The sequence below is a fragment of the Ctenocephalides felis genome, unplaced genomic scaffold (assembly GCF_003426905.1).
Source record: "Ctenocephalides felis isolate EL2017-DRISC unplaced genomic scaffold, ASM342690v1 CF-g0.4_SCAFFOLD_01886, whole genome shotgun sequence".
In the NCBI taxonomy this organism is placed as follows: Eukaryota; Metazoa; Arthropoda; class Insecta; order Siphonaptera; family Pulicidae; genus Ctenocephalides; species Ctenocephalides felis.
In genome coordinates this window covers 117,473,746-117,493,304 of record NW_020538040.1, presented here as the reverse complement: position 1 = coordinate 117,493,304, position 19,559 = coordinate 117,473,746, and the positions used below count along the sequence as shown (strand labels likewise).

General features: G+C 30.2%; 1 pseudogene; it reads left to right on the top strand.

Annotated features, from left to right (window-relative positions):
- Window positions 1-19,391: 19,391 nt before the first annotated feature.
- Window positions 19,392-19,514, top strand: LOC113379012 (annotated as a pseudogene).
- The last annotated feature ends 45 nt before the right edge of the window (window positions 19,515-19,559 follow it).

Sequence of the window (19,559 nt, the reverse complement as noted above, 5' to 3'; positions counted from 1 at the left end):
CTTTATCTAATTTTTTACAGTGCGTATTGTTCTTAAAAATTACGCATCCGTAATTGAAGTGCGGTCAAATTAGCGTTAAAGGCAGTAATAGGATGAGATCACCGCCATGTTCCATTCACCATCCTCAATAAATTAATATTTTTCTCGATTTTTTAATTTTCATAACTAATATGCGTTTTAAATGAAAGTTTTTGATCAAAAAATATTCCTAAGAATTTATTATTTTTTTAAATTTTGATGGAATGTTTACAACTGTTAACACTTGTAGGGAAATTTTTGTTCCTACGCCATGTGAAAATACCTATCAAACACTTGTCATCAGACAACTTAAGACCATTTTTGCTAGCCAAACCTAAAAGTGTTCAATATTCCGAATCATTGCATCTGTAGCTTCCTGGAGGCTATATTTTTCCACATATACTAAAACATCGTCTGCATATTGCAGAAATTTAGTACCAGGTTCTAAAATATATTTTATATCCCTTACATACAAGGCATATATAATTGGACTTAAAATACCGCCTTGCGGAAGTCACTTATGCATTCTTCTTAGTCCTAGCAGTTAAAGCTCTAGAAAATTCATGTGGAGATCCTATATCATTTATGGCTTTACTTATAATTTTAGGAATAACATTATTGTATGCTCTTTTGATGTCGCTAAAAAATGCCGACATAGTTCTTGTTAGCATTGGATAAATATAAATTACCAACGAAAGCACTCAAGTTATTGTATGTTTCAAAGCCTTTTCAAAACCCATATTGACTTATCGGCAAAATATTATTTTTTTCCATCCATCATTCTAAACGCATTTTAATCATCCTGTCTTTGACTTTAGCGACGCATGAAGCTAGTGATATGGGTCTGTTGACGAAATTATACTTGGGTTTCTCTGAGCTGTTTTAATAAAAATTAATACATAATCTTTCCATTCTCGTATTTTATCCGGTATTAACCATAAATTGTTGATAATTTCCATACATGTTTTTTTCGCCGAAATTGGTAGATTACTAATCATAGAATAAAATATAAGATCCTTACTCGGAACTGTATCTGTATTTTTTTAAAAGCTAAATTTAACTTTCATAATGAAGACGGTTTTAGCAGCACATGTTCTTTAAATATCGAACTGCTTTTGTAACAATTTTTAATACCTTTCCTTATTTTATGCTGTATATTTTCATTTGAATTAACAGGCTCCACAAAATTTTTAAGACGTTTGACCATTGCAAATACCTTTTCTGGTGGAGTATTCGGTTTTAAGTTATTCGTAAACTGATACCAACTATTTTTTATTTTTCCTAAAAACTTTTTTAACGTGACTATTAATAGTAATACATACAACAAAATTTTATAATTTTTTTCCGCCTGCCTACGATCTTTGATTAATTTATCACTTTTCTCATCCCACTATACTGGCTTAGAGCATTTAGTAATCAGATCACCATTTTTCGTCCAAATACTTTTACCGGCTGCTGAATTAGTAGCATTAATGAAAAGATCATACGCACCAACCGGGCCGTTGCTATTAAAACGCTCCATTTTTTTTCTATCTCTGACTTGTATTTTGTCCAATCAGCTTTTTTACAATTCTAACTTGGATTATATTTTTTTGCTCTTGGAACAGCTCTCAACGTCAACAAAATTGCATAATGACCGGAGCCTAATGAGTCATCACATACATTTAAGTCTATTTTGTGCGCAAAATTCTGCGAACACAAAGAGATGTTAACTACTGACATATTATTTTTAAACTTTAAGATAGGCTTTCCATCATTGAGAATGTATAAATTATTGTTTTCAATAGCCTCCAATGAATTATTATGATATTTGTCACTAAAATTACTACCCCAGGAAACGTGGTATGCATTGAAATCCCCACATAAAATAACAGTTTTGGGCAATGACGGCAAAAAAAAAATTAATTCATTCATTGAGATATTATAGGTGGCGCAATATAAATAGAAATAACATACCGTTTAAAATTTCCTAACATTAAGAAAATTCCACAAGTTTGGCATCTTTTTGGATCCAAAAAGCTTAAATTAATTGCTACCACATTGTAAGGCTCATTGCGACAAACAAAAATAGCCGCACCTGCTTTTGCAACATCTCCGTCCTGTCTCAGTATATTATAATTTGAAAATAAATATTTTTTTTTATAAAACCAATTTTTAGTAATTTTCAAAATTGGTATATCCTGACATGAACAAAAAATATTCTAAACTACTCCTACTAGAGCTAAATGACCTTGCGTTCCATTGAAGTATTGTTACATTCATTTTTGTATTATTTTTTAAATTTGTATTTGCCATAAAAATCGATATCTAATAATTATTTCTAACTTTTTTAAATGTTATTATATATTCACACTATCTTTGTCTTATTTTATTGAGTAACTATTTGTAATTACGTCCGAAACTAAAGACATTATTGGTACTGTTTTCTCGCTGTACATTCAATATCTTTTTCATTTCAGCTATTAGCAATGTAAATTGATTTTTGTCACCTGTTTCCTTCACTAATTCTATGACCTCTGCGATATTTTTGTCTGAGTCTTTGTACTGCACACTTATATTTCTAATTGACCGTTCTACGGTTACATGTTTCGAATTTGATTTTACACGCTTAATAGGGTTATACTTTGCCTCCAAATGGATATATCTAACTGCTGCTGATACCAGCGTCTCCGTTTTATTCTCTGTTCTTTATCATTATGTTTTTCTAATTCCATAGCTGATAAAACGTCGAATCTATTTATGCGGTTAATAACCGGACCTGTTGTCAAATGTTTATGATTTGTATTGAATTTAAAGACTGGACAGTCTTTACAAAACTCGATTTAGTCTTGCTAGCATTTCACATTGAATTAAATCCCTCGCTTCAGGGTAAGGTATGTTTTACGTAGCCATATTCTCCTTAAAGACTTTATTTTGCATGTAAATAGGGCAAACCTTGCTATTAGCTGGATGTTTTCCATTACATAATACACATAAGAATTCGGACACAGCACTGCTCTTCAATATGATTGAATCTACAACATTTAAAACATTGTACATTTCTAGGTATGATTGGCTTAACTTCACATTTTACAGAATGAATAGCAACTTTATTTGGTAAATCTGTTCCCCTAAAATTTAATTTAACACACTGCGAATTATGTTTACTACTATTTTTCGACCTCGAACACACAACATCGGTGATAGGGATATCTGATTCTATTAAATCCAGAATTTCCTCTTTTGTAAGGTTTGGGTCTACGTCGAGAATTATTGCTTATCTAAAAAGAACATTTCTCTTTATATATGCTTTATACTTATTTTTATCTAGTACGTTACAATGTAAGCTTGTTTGCTATTTTTAATTCTAACTTTATTTTATTTTTTCCGTTAGTAGATATTTCCGCTAGCCCAAATTTAAAATCCACTCATGCATTGTGTAACATTTTTCCCAAAGATATAGAAAGTACTCTACCTATTTTCTTATCAATGGACTCAATAGAAACAACAAATGGTCCTTTGTCGCATGCATCAAATCTATCTGAATTATTGACTATCTTAAGCATATTCAAATTACTTTCCCTATTGTTCTCTTCATACGCTTCTGAACTACATTGCATATTAACACTATTCATGTCATTACCTGACTTAATATTATTGGGATTACTCCCCATATTAATTTTTTTGCTTGATTCCGTATTAACTTGTATATTAACACTATTCATACTATTAATTGACGCAATATTATTGAATTCACAATATAGTTTATTATTCAATTCATAACATAGATGATATATTTTTTTTATTGTTTGCTTTTTTTTATTAAACAGCTATCAGAACTCTTGTATGTTCTATAATCCGTTTGGGACTTATGACTACTTATGTATTTCATGAGAGGCAATCCATCTATTTACCATTCTCCTATGTATGGGATATTTTTGATATTAGCCCTTACGTCTATAAGTTAACATATGATTGTATGTTGCAGCTATGTCCACGAAGGACGATTTCCACTTGGAATTATATTATGATCCCCAAGTGGAAATTTGACATCAAAGCTACCTGATGGCTGTAGCGGGAATCGAATCAGCGAACCCGGGACTGGTTGCTGCTAACCCACGCTCTAGCCGATATCGTCACCGCTGGCCCATTGTTAATATTATTACACGAATTGATTTTTTAACTCAAATCTTCATTACATTACGTATTAACACTATTCATATCTTTACTTTTATCTAAATTGTCGATATTAACAATTTTATCTCTGGAATTGGCACTTCCCTTAAATTTATTATCTCTAAGAATTTACTTCGTATTTCTGTATGGTTTGTTTAATTTAACACCTTTTTTTAATATTTCTATGCGATTTGCTTATTTTTACGATACTACACTTTTCCCACTAATTTCACCTTACTACTGCCAACACTAATTGCGTTTGAACACTCCAAATCTATGGTTTTTTCTAAACACGTGAACATAGCTCCTGCAATCGTTGAGCCAATCGGAGAGCAGTCGCTACTGACACTCGGATCAGGAGGCCGACTGACTACGCCCTCGGATTCGACAGACATTACATAATAATAAACAGAAAGGTTTGAATTTATACAAAGTATTCGATGTGTACCGTATGGCTGTGTGATATATATATATGTATATATATATATATATATATATATATTAGCTGACCCGGCAAACGTCGTTTTGCCATCAAAAATATTTTGCTGCTTTATTGTGGTTTTTATTAATCAATACTATTGATCAAAATTTCCTTAAAATTAAAAAATGAAAAACAAAAAATTAAAGGTTAGAATAAATTTATAAAATTTATCATAAGTGATGATTTTACTTATAAAATGTATTCGATTCAAGTTGGCTGTGAAGGTTTTCTATTAGTATCTTTATTTTTCAATTCATAACCAGCGATATTTAAATCATATGTATATATATATATATATATATATATATATATATATATATATATATTTATATATATATATATATATATATATATATATATATATATATATATATATATATTGTTGTACACCCCTGATATTACAAGTTGCTAACCACTGTCATAATATTAGATTTCTAACAAGTCCAGACTGAAATCTTAGAACCCTTGAGCTTTAGCTGATATTAACGGTTCATATTAACTTTTCTCAGACTACTACGTAGTAGCTGACATTAACATTATCTCACGAAATCATGAATCTACATCGACAAATCTCACCAAGATCATATTATCGACATTCCGCCTAGTTAACAATTCTCACCAAGTTCGCATGAATAATATTTTGTTTAATCAGCTAAATTCATTACTTTGTCCTTTTCGTTGCATAGAATATTCGAAAAAAATCCCCACTACATTTCAAAGGACTTTAGTTTTAATAATTATGAAATAAATCAGTCTTAATCTGTCGGTCGCCGGGCAAACACTTCTCTTCCAATACCTCAGAGTTCCTTGTACTTAAAGTGTAATAAAGTGAAGTTTTTGAAATAGTCTTTTCATTTATCAATCTCAAGTATTTTCAGCAAGTGAGTTTCAGGAACTCTGGAAGGTCCAGAGCAACAACACCGATTTGCATATAGCGGCGCCAACAGCCCTTTCTGTTCATCAACGCGGTGCCCAACAATATATATACATATATATATATATATATATATATATATATATATATATGTGTGTATATATAAATCAGAAATCAGAATTCATTTTAGAGATATGGTTTCTTCGGCAAAGTATCTTATTTTGATCTCTAGTATACGAAAATCATATGTGACTTTTTTTAGCCATACAAGTCGACCCGCCCTATACATATACATATATATATATATATATATATATATATATATGTATATTGATTGTTTCTTTTCCGAACAGTAAATCCAATAATAAAAAACAATTTGTTTTTTGAAGATGTTTAATACGACGTTTCGGAACTAGGTACGTTCCATCATCAGGTTTATTCTGTCAAATACAATGTTTTTTAAAAATATTGATTAACATTAATTAATGATGGTCAATACAGATTAATTAGAAAAAAAAAATTATAAAGGAATGGATTATGTACCGAGGTAAAGAGTAATAAGAACTAACTAAAAAATGTTTTATATAAAATTGAGAAGCAAAAATTATTTACCTGTAATAATTTATATATTCATATCACTAATATTTTTTTGTTAAAAACACTCGATTTTTTTGGAGAATATTTGTAGATGTTACGACTACACAAGACTTAAACATACTGATATGGAGTTCTGTCGGCCAGATGCAAAGGACAACGTACGGAATTCCTGGCAAAAATGATTTTTTATGGCTCTTGTATTGGTAATTTACGAAAAAAGAGGAAATATTGCTTTAGAGAATGTTGAGAAATATTATGTATATATATATATATATATATATATATATATACATGCACATGCATATGCACAACTACATACTCATACATACATATGCACATATCTATATATTAATGTATCCACAATTATATACATGAACATACATGATGCAAGTGCATGCATATAGTGTACACACAAAAACATATATATAAGCACATATATGGATGTGCATATATTATAACACATATACATGTATATATATATATATATATATATATATATATATATACATATTCAAAAATTATTAGGATTAATTGTTTTTAATCAGGTTTAAAAAATTTAGATATGAGTCATGAATGATATTGTGATCTGATCTTTCATTAACACTATTTGACGAATTCAAAAAGATTAAACTGCTTTCAGAAAAAAGTCTTTTAAAAGTACAATCCTCTCTATATAAAATATTGGGTTCAAAGGTGAAATTATGTGTATTTTCGATGGAATGCTGGACAAAGGTGCTTTGGAAATTTCGGCTTTTATGATGAGTGACGCTTAATTCATGTTGTCTCATTCTCTTATGAATGTACTGTGATGTTTGGCCAATGTATTGTTTTTGACAATTTTTGCAAGGGATGGAATAAACTATGTTAGTATTGAATTTAGGAGGGGTAGTGGATTTAATTTTTGAAAACATTTCTTTGAAAGAATATAGAGCTGTTCCTGAAATAAAAATATTTTCTTCTTTGAGTAATTTGGCAAAATAATCAAATAAGCCTTCAATGTAAGGCATGCTGTGAAAAGTTGGTTCAATATTGTTGTCTTAGAATAATTTGGAGATGGATTGATAATTGTTACTTTTATGATAGGAAAGTCTTTTATTGGTAATAGAATTGATGAGGGTGAATATATATGTATATATATATATATATATATTAAATGGTAGAATCTTGGATTTGTGTATATTTTGTAGAGTTTCGAACAAGAATCCAAAAGTTTTTAATAAACAATTTCTTTATTTATTTATTTATTTACTGTCAACGTTTCGGAACTAGGTACGTTCCATCATCAGGACATCTGTCAAGAAACATGATCTTGATGAGATTCCAGCAAACAATATGTTTAAGAAAAGAAAATGGATTTTTCTTAAATAATAAATTAATTGAAAAACTAATAATGTACAGAAATGTGATAATATGATCAAAATAAATGAGTGGATTTTGTAATCATGCATGATAACATTTTTAAAAGTTATAGAAAATTTTTAGAGAAGGTTAATGACAAAATTGAATTAATTACCTGTATGTATGAATATATCTTAGCACTTTTTTACTAAAACAAAATTTTAACAAAAAATCAATTTATGAGTTGTTTTTTCAGCCGAATAGTTAAATTTTGTAACTCAAAATTACTAAAAGTTTTGTATTTTTTAAAATTATTATTTGAAAAACACAAACAATATTACTCTCTCGATAGTACGAGATCGGCAGTGTGAAACGAACTGTCTAAGTCTGAGTCATGCAACACGTGTAAACCCTTGAGCACTGTGAGATTGTTGTGTGTGTTTTTATATGTTAGGATGTGAATACTTAAATTATTGATCTTAATTGGAAGTCGATATTAATTGTTTGTCAAGAGGTGTAAAAAATTTAAATATGAATCATGTAATAAATTATTATCTGATCTAATGTTGACACTGTTAGAAACATTCATAAGAATAAGACAACTCTCCGCGAATAATCTCCTAAAGATGCAACTTTCGATATAAGATCTTTGGAGTAAAATTAAACGAATGGGCGTTTTCAATAGAGTGTTGTACTAGGGTACTTTTGAATTTTTTTTGCTTATGGTGGACCACACTTAGTTCGTGTTGTCTCATTCTTTTGTGTACATATTGCGAGGTGTACATATTGTCCAATATATTGGAAAGCACAGTCATTACAAGAAACAGAATATACTACATTAGTATTGAAATTGGATGGGGTAGGAGATTTAATGTTCGTAAAGAATTGGTTGAAGGAGTGTAAGGATGAGACTGATACTATAATGTTTTTTTCTAACAGAATTTTGGCAAAATAATAATATAAATCTTCAACGTATGGAATGCTGCAGTAAATAAGATTGGTGTTTCTGATGTTGGTAGGGTATTGGGAGAATTAATTTGTATTTTTAAAAAAGTTTATCTTTGTTGAATAACTGAATGAATAAGATTTTTTGGGTAACCATTTTCAATTAGAGTTATTTTTACCAGGGATAAATTTTGTGGATGGAATGTTTGGTGAGACAACAAAATAGCATGGTCTGTAAGCGAAATAATAGTGTTAATCTTATAGTTTCTGGGACAGTATGAGGAAAAGTGTAAGTATCTACCCGACCATGTAGTTTTTCTATACCAATTTGTTCGAATAAAGTTGTTAGTATTGTAAACGGATACATCCAAGAAATGAAGTCTGTTGTTATTTTGTAGTTCATGTGTGAAAGTTATATTATTGTTAAAGTTATTAAAAAAATCTAGTACTGTGTTTATATGATTTTTGTTAATGATAAAAAAAGTGTAATCTACATATCTATTATAAAAGTTAATTTGAAATTTTAAAGTTGAGGAAAAGGAAATTTCTAGTGTCTGTAAAACTAAGTCTATAATTCGGAGAGATAAGGGACATCCCATAGCTGCGCCTTTAATTTGAGAATAACAATTGTCTTGGCAATGGAAATATGAGCAATTTAAAATAGTGTTGATAATATGAGTGAAGACTGTTTTCGGAAAGTCAGTAAAGTAACAAATTGTGTGCCAACGTTTATCGATTGAGTTTAGAATTAATTCATGTGGGACACATGTAAAAGGGTTGACTACATCTAAGCTCAGAAATGAGTGATTTTCAGGGATGTTGCGGTTATTAATTAACTTCCCGTAGGGTAAGTTATAGTAATCGCAAAAAAATCGAAAATGAACATTTTTATATATCTTTACGTTTCAGAGGTTTCTGAATATTTTGGCATACCTTAGAAAAAATGGATGTATGTGTGTGTGTGTGTGTGTGCGTAGTATGTATGTGTGTGCGGATACAAATTTTCGTCGACAATTTCGGGAACACGGATGAAGCAATTTGAATAATTTAAAAAACATTCGATCCGTATTGATAAGGAGACGTGCTGATTAGTTTTTGGCGGAGGTAGGTCTAGCCGTTCCGAAGATATGGGGCAAAAATTGCCAAAAATGGTACCTCAGTTTTAAATAGAACGGAGCGTCCGATTTTAATAATTCAAAAAACATTTTACTTGTATTGACAAGATGAAGATTTGATCAAATTTTTATAAGGGCAGGTTTAGCGGTTTCGGAGATATAACGAAAAAAGTGAAAAAAATGCCATTTGGCGGTCAAAAATGATCATTAGACATATGCACATCAAATTATCAGATATTTTATAGAGATTTTAACAATAAGTATAAATTTTGTTTACATTCCTATGGGTTCCGTACCAATGTGTACGCGCTTTATATTTTGTCTCTATGCTTTTAAAGCAGTACGATCGCTTTGAAAAAAAGTTCAGATCTTCCAACATATGTCAAAATAAAGAAAACATTTTTTTTTATAAAAAAAAGATTTAAAAAAAAAATTAAATTTTTTTTTTCAATTTTTTTTTCAAAAAAAAGTAATTTTTTGTCAAATTTATAGTTTCTCAAAAATCTTATTTTTTTGAAGTAATTTTTTTTCAAAAATGTTAATCGTTTTTAAAAAATATAATAATTTTTGGTACGGGAAGTTCCAGCAATTTGCCTTAAGGCACGATGCCCTAATTGCCTTAAAACAGAATTCCACTTACAGCTAGTTAAATTCACAAATTGGTACGAATTCCTGACATAATAGGGAGAATTGATTGTGATATTTTTTAGGACATCAGAAATGAGTTTCGAAATGTTGTAAAAAGGAGAGCGAATGTAGGAGACAATCGGTCTGAAAGAGCATTCAGGTTTGTGTATTTTTGGAAGACAGTACATCTTAGGGGAGATAGGGTGTTGTATTTTTAGGTTAAAAGCAGAATTCTCAGAAATTAGTTTTTTGTTTTTTAGAGCATTGATTAATTTAAAAGCTATTCTAGAAAAACGTTGTGTGAAATCTTCTGTTAAAATATTATATGTTGTATCATCTTTAAGTAGGTTAAGGACGGAATTATTGTAAAATTCTTTGTCAAGAATGACTGTGATATTACCCTTATCGGCTGGGCAAACTATAATATTAATATATTTAATGAAAGCTTTAGTTTCTAAAATATCTTTGTAGAGTTTCTTTAAATGAAAGTTTTGAAATTTATTATTTACTTTCTTTATATGTTTTACCAGTCTGTCAAATAGTTTTGATCTAATGTTATTTTGTTTGTTTGTTTCAATATTTCTAAAATTGTATTCAATATTACTTAAAATTTTTATGAAATCTGTTTTACTGTATTTCTGAGGATATATTTAACATTTTCTGGAATGTTAATATCAGTTTTATTAACTAACCACTTGTCTGTAATTTTGTTTTAGTGAAAAAGTGCTAAGATATATTCATACATACAAGTAATTAATTCAATTTTGTCATTAACCTTCTCTAAAAAATTTTCTATAACTTTTAAAAATGTTATCATTTTTAATATCCTGTTAGATAATTCACTCATTTATTTTTTATCATTTTCATTTTGATCTTATTATCACATTTCTGTACATTATTAGTTTTTCAATTAATTTATTATTTAAGAAAAATCCATTTTCTTTTCTTAAACATATTGTTTGCTGAAATCTCATCAAGATCATGTTTCTTGACAGATGTCCTGAAGATAAACGTCGACAGTAAATAAATAAATTATTAAAGAAATTGTTTATTAAAAACTTTTCTTGTTTTTTTATTACTTTTGGATTCTTATTTAAAACTCTACAATATATATATATATATATATATATATATATATATATTAATTGTTTAATATGAACAAAACAGCACTCAGATTTGTTTAACACAACTTTATTTTATGATTACAAACGTTTCGAGACCAATGTGTGCCTCATCATCAGTGTAATTTCAATAACAGTTACTTATTACTAAACATTATTTAATATTTTATTTAAAACTATACTTTTGACTTTTTAATATAAAACATCAACTATTCCTTGCATTGGCAAGTGACAATTATTTCAATCAATGCTTGACACGGTACTAACTGACATGTGACATTTACAGAATTATTCGAAATAAAACTGAAGTATCTAACGGAGACAGGATGGGTAACATTAAAATGTAAACAAAGAAAGGCGCTCGCATACAAAAATCGATAAATATGAAAAAACAGATTAATTTATTAAAAAGAATAAGATAAATGAAAAAAATATAAATTATTAATGATGTTTATATAAGTGTCATGTAAAATATTTGTGTCGGTTCTCAAATTTATGCTATTGTTAGTCCGAACTATTAACATTGATTTTGCCATGCTTCGTTTAAATAAGTCTTTCTCATGGAATAAGATTTGGGGATTGTCAAAATCAAACTTATGGTTGTTGATATTAGCATGATCCACAAGTGTACTTTTAAATTTTTTGTTATCTATTTTTTCACATTGTAATTCATGTTGCCTGAGTCTTTTTTCTAAGTTCTGGCAGGTCTGGCCAATATAAGAGCAATTACAATCCAAACAATTTACTTTATAAACTATATCTTTCTTTTTTGTTAAAGGAGTTTCATCTTTAATGTTGGAATATAAAAATTTTAATTGTTTCAATGAAGGAAAAGTAATATGAATATTGTGTTTTTTGAAAAGTCTTTTTGATAATTGGTTAAAATTATTGTCAAGATATGGAAAATTAATGAAAAAAGTTTTTTCAGGAACACTTGTTTTGCCAAGATCTTCCTGTTTCTTATCAAAAAGTTCAAGTAATTTTGTGACTCTGTTTTTAATAATTGGACAAATTAACTTATATGGAAAATTATTGCCAAGTAAGATCGTTTTAACTAATTTTATGTTTGTATCATAAAATTAGAAAACAGAGGATCAGATAATAAAATAGCGTAATCTACAAGATTTAGAATGGTAGAAATTTTTATATTGAGAGGAACATGCGAATTAAAATTAATGTATCTCCCGGACCAACTATCTTATCTGTACCAGTCTGTATAACATACACCGTCTCTATTAATGAGTTTTACGTCAAGAAAATGTAACGTCGAATCATTTTCAAGTTCCTGAGTGAATTGTAGAAAAGAATTGTACTCATTGAATTTGTTGAAAACATTATCTATATCTTTTTTATTAAGTAATATTAGTCTAGCGTGAGCCGTCGACCAGTTCGGATGGTATAAACAACCTAACCTCTTACGTATACAATCGGTATCGAAGTGATATTTAGTTTTGTGAATTGTTATTGTGTACAAGTGCATGCGCAGTTAAACAGTTCTTAACATACACACAAATGTCCCCGATGCGGGGGCATTTACAAATTTAAATGCCGAATATTATTAATTAAATTAAATAGTTTTATTAATATAAATAATATAATGCAACATCAAGAAAATGGAAAGTCTATATTACCGCTAGTAGAAACACAAAATGTCTTGAACGACACTTCAATGACAGATAGTGCGTTTATACAACATCGTTTACAACAACAACAACAACAACAGCAGCAGCAAATTATTATGTCAAATGCTCAAAATAAGTATTTACAACAACAGCAAATTAACATGGTAAATAACCACGAACAAAGTGCGTATATACAACAACTACAGCAGCAACAACAGCTGCAACAACAACAACAGTTACAACAGCTAGAACAACAACAACAGATGCAACAACAACAACAGCAAATTAATAAGCCAATAGTTAATGAACAAAGAATAAATACTGTCGCTAGCGACATGGAACTTGACAGCCAGACTCCATCGGCTTCGTGGCAATACGTCAGAAGAAATAAAAGAAGGCGTAACTCAACAGAAGGTAATTTAAACAATGAATTAGTAACATCGAACAGATTCAGCTTACTAGCTACAACACCTAATACACAGAATGAAAACACTACAAAGGTCCAAAGGCCACCGCCCGTGTTTGTGTATAACGTAGATAAATTTGCAGATATGATTAGTGACATAAATGAAATACTCAACAGAAACGAATACATCACTAAATCCTTGCCAAATGATATAGTCAAGATTAATGTAACAGCACCGGAACAGTATAGAAAACTCGTTTCTTTACTCAAATCAAAAAATGCTAACTTTCACACATATCAGCTGAACGAAGAAAGGGCATTAAGGGTTGTGCTGAAAAACATACATTACACTTACGATACGAATGAAATCAAACAGGAAATTGAGAAACAAAATCATAAGGTGAGAAATATTATTAATGTCAAGCAATATAAAACAAAGCGCCCGCTTAATATGTTTTTTATTGACCTTGAGCCTGCTAATAACAACAGCAAAATATATAATTTAACTAAATTACTCAATCATATAGTAGTGGTAGAGCCTTTAAGAAAAAGAAAGGAAATTTTACAGTGTACAAGGTGTCAATTATTTGGCCATTCAAAATCTTATTGCAACAGACCCTTTGCATGTGTAAAATGCAGTGGACCTCATAATTCTACTGCGTGTAAAAAATCTAAAGATACGCCGCCTATCTGCGTGCATTGTGGTGACAACCATCCTGCAAATTACAGAGGATGTTCAAAATATAAGTCCATGTTCAAAGATAGTAGAAGAAATGTTTCCAACACCAATCCTGACACCAGCCGCATGACTAATTCGGCAGCACAACACTCACTACGAGCTAATATTTCGGAGCATCGAAGCTATTCTGAAACCCTTAGAGCACAGCAAAACAACGGATGCGATACGCAACAGTCAAACACCTTACAAGAAATACTCAACAGCTTTAAAGACATGTTCAAACAGCTAGTTGAACAAAATACAATGATTTTAAATATGCTAACATTACTAGCCAAAAAATAATGGCGATCTTTTTACGTATCGCTGAGTGGAATGCAAATGGCATTCTCAACCATCGTAATAAAGTCGAAGCATTTTTACAGATACACATGATTGATGTTTTATTGATAAGTGAAACACACTTAACAGATACAACTACTTTTAAAATACCTTACTATACCTTCTACTATACTAATCATCCCGATAAAACTGCGCATGCTGGAACAGGAATTTTGATAAAGACAACAATAAAACATTATGAATTGCCTAAATTTGAAAAAAAATATCTACAGGCTACACTGATAAAAATTCATACTTGCGGATATGACCTGGTTATCTCGGCTGTTTATTGCCCGCCTAGGTACAACATTAAAAAACCAGAATTTAAAGAATTCTTTGACATTTTGGGATCAAAATTCATAGCTGGTGGGGGCTTTAACTCCAAAAATACGCTATGGGGATCCAGACTTCTGAATCCCAAAGGCAAACAATTAGCTGAATTAATACAAGAATAAAAATATTTCTTTTTATCAACAGGCCGACAAACATACTGGCCCACAGATGAACGCAAAGTCCCTGACTTGCTTGACTTCTTCATAACCTATGGCATTTCCTCATTGCATATGGATATTGAAGATTGCATGGATCTGTCCTCGAATCATACGCCTATAATTGCGACAATAAGCACATATGTAATAAAAAGGAAACAAATGAGGGCTTTATATAATTATAAAACAGACTGGAACGCATTCAGAAATGAAATGGATAACAAAATTAACTTGAAAATAAGAATTAAAAGTGAAGAAGAAATAGACAATGCAACAAATTTATTTATACAAGCAACGAAGGAAGCTTTTAGGAATGCAACACCCACACTTTATAAACAAGATGTCGAATTCAATTTACCGTTGGAAATTAAAAAACTAATTAAAGAAAAAAGAAGAGCTAGAAAAATCTGGCAGAGAAGCCGTGCACCAAGCGACAAAACATCATACAACAAATTATGCAGTTCACTAAAAAATAGGTTGAAAGAACTTAAAGAAAACAATATTGCAAATTATATTGTCAATATAAACAAATTTGACAACTCTATTTGGAAGCCTATTAAAAACACTAAATGTCCTGTAATGCATATGTCTCCTTTGAGAATAGATGTAAATGAAAATGTGAAGTGGGCTAGAAATGAACAAGAAAAGGCGGACGTTTTTGCTAATTACCTCAAAGAAGTGTTCACACCCAATAATAACGATCCGGATCCTGATGTGACAAAAACCCTCGAGGAAATAAGAAGCAGTAATGAAAACATAAGAGCAATAACTCCTAAAGAAGTAAAAAGATATATTCTCCATCTAAGCAATAAAAAATGTGCAGGTATTGACGAGATACGAGCTAAAGTACTGAAAGAGCTTTCACGGAAGGCAATTGTTATGCTAACTCAAGTTTTCAACTCCGTGCTACGTTCTGGATATTGGCCCAAGGTGCTAAAAACATCTGAAATCATAATGATCCAGAAGATGGGAAAACCAGGGCATATTGTATCATCGTATAGACCTATAAGTATTTTACCTATACTTTCTAAATTATTAGAAAAGTTATTACTTGCCCGAATAAGTGATGTGCTAAAGATCATACCTTGTCACCAGTTTGGATTTCGCCGACTGCACTCGACCATACAACAGTGCCATAGGGTTACAACGGTCATTCATCAAGCGATAGAAGATAAACAATATTGCTCAGCAGTGTTTCTCGACGTACAACAGGCTTTTGATAAAGTCTGGCACGACGGATTATTAGCCAAAATCAGATTATGCTTACCAGAAAAAATATACATAATATTGAAATCATATCTATCAAACAGGAGTTTTAGGGTTAGAGTGGGAGATGCGGTGTCAGAATTTCATCAGATAAAAGCAGGAGTGCGACAGGGAAGCGTGCTATGACCAACCCTTTTCACAATATATACACACGACATACCACTAAATCCAGCCACCACCCTCGGCACATTTGCCGATGACACCATGATCATGGCTACCCACGAAGATCCAGAAATTGCAACACTAAACTTACAGGACTACCTGTTTGAGTTAGAGAAATGGTTAATGAAATGGAAAATAAAGCTAAACCCGGATAAAACGCGACATATCACTTTCACTACAAGAAAGAAAAACTGTCCTACTGTGTTTATAAACAACGTGGAAATATTGACTTGCACCAGCGTTAAATACTTAGGTTTACATCTGGACCGCAAACTAACATGGAATATTCACATAAAACAAAAAAGAAAGCAAATTATGGATAAATTTAGACAACTTTACTGGCTAATAGGAAGAAAATCTAAAATGTCATACAACAATAAATTACTAATATATAAGTCAGTAATTATACCGATATGGACGTATGGTATTCAACTATGGGGATGTGCAAGCACGTCCAGCATAAAGATTATCCAACGAACTCAAAATAAAATTTTAAGAGCAATAGTTAATGCACCATGGTACGTGTCGAATAATACTATTCATTCAGATTTAAACATACTAACCGTAAAATAAGTAATTCAGCAAAGAAGCAATTCATACCACATGAAATTAGACCAACATCCAAATCCAGCCATGCAATTGATCAAAAATCATGATCCAACTAGAAGGCTCAAAAGAAAATGGCCAGAAGATCTACTAACTTAATTTAAGCTCTGTTATATTACTAACATAGATTATTCATTAACATAGATATATTATTTACATAGATATAAATTATTAACATTGATTTATTTTATAGATTATCTACAGGGGAATCTCTTCAGTGGAAGATACCTCTAAACGTCATACTTAATCACATAGACTCATAGAACTTGTAATTCTGATTGTCTATAATAAATAAAGAAAAAAAAAAAAAAAATTAAGTAATATTAATGTGTCATCGACATATCTGAAATAAACCACAGGTTTGGAAGGTAAAGAATTTAAAACGTGATTTTCCAAATCTTGTAATACTAAATCCGCTAAAACAGGACTTAATGGGCTGCCCATTGGACAACCTCTCTTCATCGTATAATATTTTTTATTAAAAGTGAAATATGATGCTTTCAAAAGTAATTCTATTCCTGAAATAAAAATTTCCATCGGTAAACATGTAAATTCAACTATTTGTATCCATCTTTTCTTTATAGCTGTAATAATTAGATAATGCGGAAGATTATTAAATAAATTAATGACGTCCAGACTCATAAAGGAACAATCAGGAGGAATTACTTTATGTTTTATATGTTCTATTAACTGGAAAGAGTTATTTAAACGGTATGGAGAATCTATGGTGACATTCTTTAAAATATCTGAAAAATATTTTGCTAAGAAGTAGTATGGCGAATCAATGTAGGAAACAATTGGTCTAAATGAGCAATTAGGTTTATGGATCTTTGGAAGGCAATAGAACTTTGGGGTTAAAGGATGTTGTACTTTTAACTTTAATGATATGGTATTATTGATATGTCCCCTTTTTTCTAATAAATTTATAAATTTAAAAACTTGTCTATGGTGATAGTTGTTCGGATCCGATGCCAATTCTTCATATAGAGATTCATCACTGAGAATTTTCTTTGCTTCTTTATCATACTCCTCTTTTAACAAAACCACTGAAATGTTTCCTTTATCTGCCTTACACACTAATAATTGTTTGTTATCTTGAAGAAATTTTTTTGTAGCTATGATGTCCCGGTAGATGTAAGATGTATCATTTTTGCACTGTACTTTGTTTTTGTGAGTTTTTTGAATTGTTGTAAATTGTTTCATTAACATAAATCTTATCCGTTCGATTTCTTTTCCTTCTGGATCTTTGATTAATTTAAGGCCGGCTTCTAGGCTGCTAATAACCTTAATTGAATCATTGAATGTTAAAATGTTTTGTTGGATTAAAAACTTTGGACCTAGAGCCAATATATATTTTATATTATCTGGTATATGAGTATCCGTTTTGTTTATAACCCATTTGTTCCAATCTAAACCTGTATTGATAATCGGATGTGCTTTGTCTCTTAGCTCTGTTAGTTTCTTAAGTTTGTTGCATTGTTTGTTCTTTATCTGATCAAAAAGTTTTTGGTATTTCTTTTGTTCTAAAAAAAAAAAATTTATCGAATTCTAATTCTTCTAATAGCTCATGTGTCACACGTTTGGATATTATTAAATTATTATTTAATCGATTGATTTCTTTTGCACTGTCTGCGATTTCATATTTCAAAATTTTATTCTGAAGGATCAATAGACTGTTATTTAGTTTTTGTATGTTATTGTAAATTTTATTTTTGAATGTTAAATTGTTGGTGATAAAATTAGGTAAAACATTTTCGTGCTTGCATTTAATTAAGAAATTCCTTTTGTTAGTGGTCTTCGCTAATGCATTGAAAGTTGATGTTATTTGTCTGCAATGGTATACGGCTTCTGAACCATATTTATTGTAAACTGTGTTGAAAAACGATTGATCCATTTTTAGTTCTGGAGTATATAATATAGAATTTTATGATATGAGTGGAACGAATATTAATTGTTTAATATGAACAAAACAGCACTCAGATTTGTTTAACACAACTTTATTTTATGATTACAAACGTTTCGAAACCAATGTGTGCCTCATCATCAGTGTAATTTCAATAACAGTTACTTATTACTAAACATTCTTTAATATTTTATTTAAAACTATACTTTTGACTTTTTAATATAAAACATCAACTATTCCTTGCATTGGCAAGTGACAATTGTTTCAATCAATGCTTGACACGGTACTAACTGACATGTGACATTTACAGAATTATTCGAAACAAAACTGAAGTATTTAACGGAGACAGGATGGGTAACATTAAAATGTAAACAAAGGAAGGCGCTCGCATACAAAAATCGATAAATATGAAAAAACAGATTAATTTATTAAAAAGAATAAGATAAATGAAAAAATTATAAATTATTAATGATGTTTATATAAGTGTCATGTAAAATATTTGTGTCGGTTCTCAAATTTATGCTATTGTTAGTCCGAACTATTAACATTGATTCTGCCATGCTCCGTTTAAATAATCATGGTGGATCATGCTAATATCAACAACGATAATATCAACCATAACATCAACCATGTTGAATATACCGGTTCTCGTCCGATCACCGAAGTCAAGCAACATCGGGCGTGGGTAGTACTTAGATGGGAGACCGCTTGGGAATACCACGTATCGTTGACTTTTTGCCCTAGTATTTTACCGATGTTAAGTCAAATTATAAATAGT